Source organism: Ambystoma mexicanum, chromosome 3p, assembly GCF_040938575.1.
Source record: "Ambystoma mexicanum isolate Mex_15411 chromosome 3p, UKY_AmexF1_1, whole genome shotgun sequence".
Lineage (NCBI taxonomy): Eukaryota > Metazoa > Chordata > Amphibia > Caudata > Ambystomatidae > Ambystoma > Ambystoma mexicanum.
Genome location: NC_090925.1, coordinates 693,567,405 through 693,572,874, shown reverse-complemented (window position 1 = coordinate 693,572,874; position 5,470 = coordinate 693,567,405). Strand labels below are relative to the sequence as shown.

Here is a 5,470-nt window from a genome sequence, read left to right as displayed (position 1 = left end):
GGTATCCTACCGCCTAAATCGGTAGGGTTGGCAAGTATGGCTGTTGTGTTCAAAGAATCTATCACCAAACTCCCGATTGTTTGCATAACATACTGTAATACATGAACGTGGCCGAAATTCAGATTTATGCAGAATGAGAACGCAGCTGCCGAGTTGGCCCAGGTCAAGTAAAATGTCTCTAGTCGGTCCTGGCGTTTCGCTCTGCATGATGGGACTTGTTGTTCCATGTTCGTGTTACAAATATGACCTACAAATTCATCAGGGAAAAGCCATTACTGCATACTTGCCAACCCTACCGATTTAGGCGGTAGGATACCGCTTTTTAAGCAGTCCTACCGCCTACCGATTTTTTGACATGAAATACCGATTTTTTTTTGTAAAAAAAAAAAAAATTTTTTTTTTACATTTTTTTTTTTTTGACCACGCCAGCTCGGGGAGTCTTTCAAGGGCTCCCCCGAGCTGGCGCACCGGGAGAATGCCCGGCATGCAGGCTTTTAATGTCAAAGGCACCCACGGCGGTGGGCTAAAAGCGCCCTTCCGCCGCGGGTGCCTTTGACAAAAGGCGCCATTAGCCCCCCACCACGCTAACTCGGGGAGTCTTTCAAGGACTTCCCCGAGCTGGCGTAGCGGGAGAAGGCGCAGCATGCAGGCTTTTAATGTCAAAGGCACCCACGGCGGTGGGCTAAAAGCGCCCTTCCGCCGGGGGTGCCTTTGGCAAAAGGCGCCATTAGCCCCCCACCACGCCAACTCGGGGAGTCTTTCAAGGACTTCCCCGAGCTGGTGTAGCGGGAGAAGGCGCGGCATGCAGGCTGTTAACGTCAAAGGCACCCACGGCGGTGGGCTAAAAGCACCCTTCCGCCGCGGGTGCCTTTGGCAAAAGGCGCCATTAGCCCCCCACCACGCCAACTCGGGGAGTTTTTCAAGGACTTCCCCGAGCTGGCGTAGCGAGAGAAGGCGCAGCATGCAGGCTTTTAATGTCAAAGGCACCCACGGCGGTGGGCTAAAAGCGCCCCTCCACCGCGGGTGCCTTTTGGTCAAAGGCGCCATTAGCCCCCCACCACGCCAGCTCGGGGGAGTCTTTCAAGGACTTCCCCGAGCTGGCGTAGCGGGAGAAGGCGCAGCATGCAGGCCTTTGATGTAAAAGGCGTCCACGGCGGTGGGCTAAAGGCGCCCCTCCGCCGCGAGTGCCTTTCACAAAAGGCGCCATTAGCCCCCCCACCACGTCAACTCTGGTGAGTCTTTCAAGGGCTCCCCCGAGCTGGCGTGATGGCAGAAGGCGTGGCAGGCGCCTCATTGTCATTGAATGCACCCGCGGCGGCGGGCTCATTCAATGACAATGGGCTGCTGACGCGCCCTATTCCTATCATTACCTCCTCGACTGACTATTTTTGAAACTTTAAGATTCCTACAGATTTTTGGTCACAGAATGTTGGCATGTATGTTACTGGCTCGAGGTCGAGGTGTCTGTCATGTATATGTCGTGCAACCTTGGTCAAAATATCAAGATGATCTAAATAAGAAAAAATAGAGATTGCAGTTAAATGCATTTTATTCTAGGTTAGGCGTCAAGTTTCGAATGAATAGCCATTTCGTTCAGATATTTACTTTTGGCCAGGCTCATAAAGAAAATACGTATTTCCGTAGGCCCGCCCATTTCCGACAGTTTTGGACTGACCACAATACAGCAGCCTGGGGAAATGTCTGTTGTGTGTTGTTCCAAGCGCCATCCAGTGGTAATATGCGAGAAGACATTCCCTGGCGAAAAATTGTACGCATGTATGCCTCAGTTTTAACTTTTTGCGCATTTCCTGATATAAAGAATTTGAAAGTTATATCGTTAAAACGGGCTGCAAATTGTGTTCCGAAATCAGGCATGTAAAACAAGAGACACAGCGCATGATGTGGTTTGAAAGATGCACCTCCTTTCTTGCTGTTAGAACAATCTGACCATATATTAACAGGCTTCTGAAAGGCCGCTGTTATGTAAATTTGGTATCCCATACCGATCCGGTATCCCCTGGTCTTCGGCTCATCGCTGATTGGCTGTATTACCCTGAGCAGTGGCCCCTCTTCCGAGCTGTCACAGACATAAGCAGCAGAGCACCACGCGAGCACGTTGCTGTAATAGATAAAAACACTGTTCATTCTGAGAGAAAGCTTTGCATTAAAACGCGAGGCTGCCTCTGAGGAAGCCGCTGATGTAAAGCTTTCTCTCAGAATAATAAACAGTCATTAATCTATACCCAAAATGGAACGAAGCTCGGCATTGCATAAACTTTAACTTGTCATTAAAATACGAGGCTTCGACTGAAGCCATTAACGACTCGTTACAGTTCATGAAATGTCGAGCTGCGCTTTGTGATATTAACAAGACAGTTACATCTCACCGATATGATTTTGTCATGAAGATGTATATTACTGCAAGTACATGGTTTTTTGTATGATCTTTGTAAAAGTTGATGTATGTACCCCCTACGCACCCCTCTATGCAGTGTCAAGCAAAATAAAAGAAAGGTTTTTTATTAAAAAAAAGACATCTTATGAAAAGCCTCCCTATATTATCCTGTAACTGGAGTATTCAGCATTGCAAGATGTGGTGAGGGGGACAGCCACGGTGAAACGCCCGCTACTTTCCCCTCAAATGCAGTGCACGCAATTCCAGGTTGTCTCATTCGCGCCCACAAACCGTCCACCCCTGCCCCACTCTATTTTTTTGGTAACATTACTAGTGGCACCTCGCATTTTAACACAACAAAAATGAAAAAGGGCAGAATCATTACAGTTACAGGGAACTCATCTATTAGAGCTATGTCCATGCGCTGTGGGGCAAAATACATACACATCAACTCATTTGCATATGGATTGCACCAACAGAAATTACGTCACAGAAAGCAAATCGCAAGGAGCATCAACAGTCTTTGATACCTGGAGGCGCCATGCAACTGACTTTAGAATAAGTTGTCATAAGTAAGCCAAGTGGCAAATCATTTTCTGGTGCAAAATACCTAAATTGCACTGTTATATATGGAGCAAGTCAGGCTTTTTAAAAAAAAATAACAGCATGATATATTAAAGCTTTGAAGTGAATCACTTACAGAGCTGCAGATAAGACGCAGTCTGATTACATGGTCTGCCCAGGATCACACACTTTGGTTAAATGGTGAAACTGGGATGTGGACAATTTAAGCAACTGAGCACTTCTTCACAGTTTTAGTTTATATAGATTTTTATTAATGTTTCCCTTTGCATTTCATCTGCTTAAATAATACTTTATCTATGTAACTGGAGGGGCAGCTCATGAACAAGTGGAAGGACTTAAGAGCTAATGATACTTGAAACGAAAGGGATGGCGTCCTGCCACTTACTTTTAGTCTCTTGACCTAAACATTTTGGTCAAGGCTAAGTTACTCAGCATGCTTAGTATGGCAAAAGCTATTTCATTAAGCTAACTGTCGTACATATACAAAAAAGACGAGCTTTGGAGCCCTTCAAAGGTGCACTGTAGCTTTTTATTTAGCCATTGTCAGTGAATGCAGGGGGAATTTTTTCCTGCATTTAAGTCTAACATGAAACTAATTTGTTTTCTGGTGTACATGAGGATCAAATTACAGTCATCTTATTAAACAAATGCAACAAAGAAAAGATAGCAAATGCTTAAGGGAAATTAACAAACAAGGCAAATGAATGCACAATCGTTGATGATTTGCCTAGATGTGCAATGGATGCAGAGAAACATGGTGTATTATTTAAACACAATGCAAACACCTATGTGGGATGTGTGGAGTCCAGACCATGTGTCAGAGAAAAGACTTTCTTTCTTTCTGAGAGTGGGTAGATTTGTTACTGGCTCCTAAAGGAAAGGGACCTAGTCGTTGGTCAACGACTAGAAACAGATTGAGTTGTGAAGCGGGAATGGGGGAATAAAGCCCTCAAAATGATGTAGTCCTGTGACGTTTCGGCGGAAAGCCTTCTTCATTTGCCTTGACTTGGTCTCCCCTATATGGAAAACAAAGGAAAGAAAAGAAAAAGAGGGAAATGGGCTCAGAAAATATTGTAGAGCTCGTATAGGAGGTTAAAATCTGATGCTAGTTATACTGGGATGCAATAAAATCTAATTGAGACCATGTGAGTGAACAATATGTCATTGTCCACTGGCTTGCTGGCACTTGGTTACTGACCTGGACAGTAATCAGAAAGTGGTGTTTTCTTCCAGTTGGTGGTACCAGGGGACTGGGAAAAATGAGTGGCGGACCTCTTCAAGCAGTAGGAGGGGATTTCTGCCGCTAGGTAACTGGTGTGCTGGATGCACTTGGGTATTGGGAAAAATATTAAAAAAAACACAGAAAGCATATATGTATGAGTAAATAAATTGTAGTCACTTATTTTGTAGTGGAATGCTTGACTAAAACAGTTGACATACAAGTACCTGTTGGCACAGTCTTGCAGCCGTTTGGAGATTCTTGGCTGTGTTCAGTTGTGCGAGGACCTTATGAATGATGCTTGTAAAAGGCAATCAGGCGGTGGTCCACATATTGGTGGAGCTCCCAGGATTATGGGGTCTGCATTTTGCCGCGCCTTAATGTGGCTGTAGGACCCTGGAAATGAGAAACCAGGGTAGAGTTTATCAAGAAGACGCTCTAAAGAGATTCAGAAAAATCTGATGCTATGAGACTTCTGAAAGCAAGGGCCGGAACGCGCCCGCCCGTGTTGGGTTGGATCGTGCCATCGTGAGAAGACAGGAGCTTAGGACACGGGTAGCTTCCGTGGAGGGGGCGGTAAACCCCCGGCTCCTTCGTGGCAAGCCCTGCAGGGCGCTCTTACCCATGTGTCCCAAAAGTGAGTCGATCGCTTTCTTGGGCTGTGGAGGTCGGCTGCGAGAGCCGGCGTCGGAACAGAGACAGTCAGAGCTGTGTCGCAAGTACGCTCAGCGCAGGCGCAGGTAAGAAGTGTCTGTACCCCTGCGCATGCGCGAACCATGCCGGTCCAAGGGTTGGCATGGTAACCGAACAGTTTATGCGAAGCGTTTATGGCGTTAAAGGAGTGGGGTGGAATCAGAGCTTCTATCGTGTGGGCTGTGAATGGGAATATTGAATAGGGAAGATGTTGGTTGCGATTACGGAGGGCACAGATGTACATCCCCCATATACTGGTAGATTCTTATGGATTGAATAGTAAGGCAGTTTGTTGCCGCAATGACTGTAGGCTGCGTGTTGTTTACAAAATAGACAGTGACACAAGCATTTCAAAACTCAAAGTAAATAGGCTCAGCATCAATTGGTGTGCGTATGATGATACAGTGTATATATATATATATATATATGTACAAGTGATACCAAATAGGAGTGAACCATGGCATATGCAGGAAAGACAAGGTTGGCACAGGATGAAACCCATTAGCAAATAAACTCTTATTGTGCATAACATTAATTGCTTTGCATGAAATGATTGCGTGTACATTTTCACGAATGGT

At 45.7% G+C, this 5,470-nt stretch overlaps 1 long non-coding RNA gene across 1 annotated transcript; it reads right to left on the bottom strand.

Moving 5' to 3' along the window:
• Positions 1-3,906: 3,906 nt before the first annotated feature.
• Positions 3,907-4,538, bottom strand: LOC138579589 (uncharacterized). Its single transcript, XR_011304086.1, has 3 exons — positions 4,427-4,538; positions 4,179-4,308; positions 3,907-3,996 (listed from the first exon to the last, which is right to left on the bottom strand). It is a non-coding gene; the product is annotated as an uncharacterized lncRNA (long non-coding RNA).
• Positions 4,539-5,470: the final 932 nt, after the last annotated feature.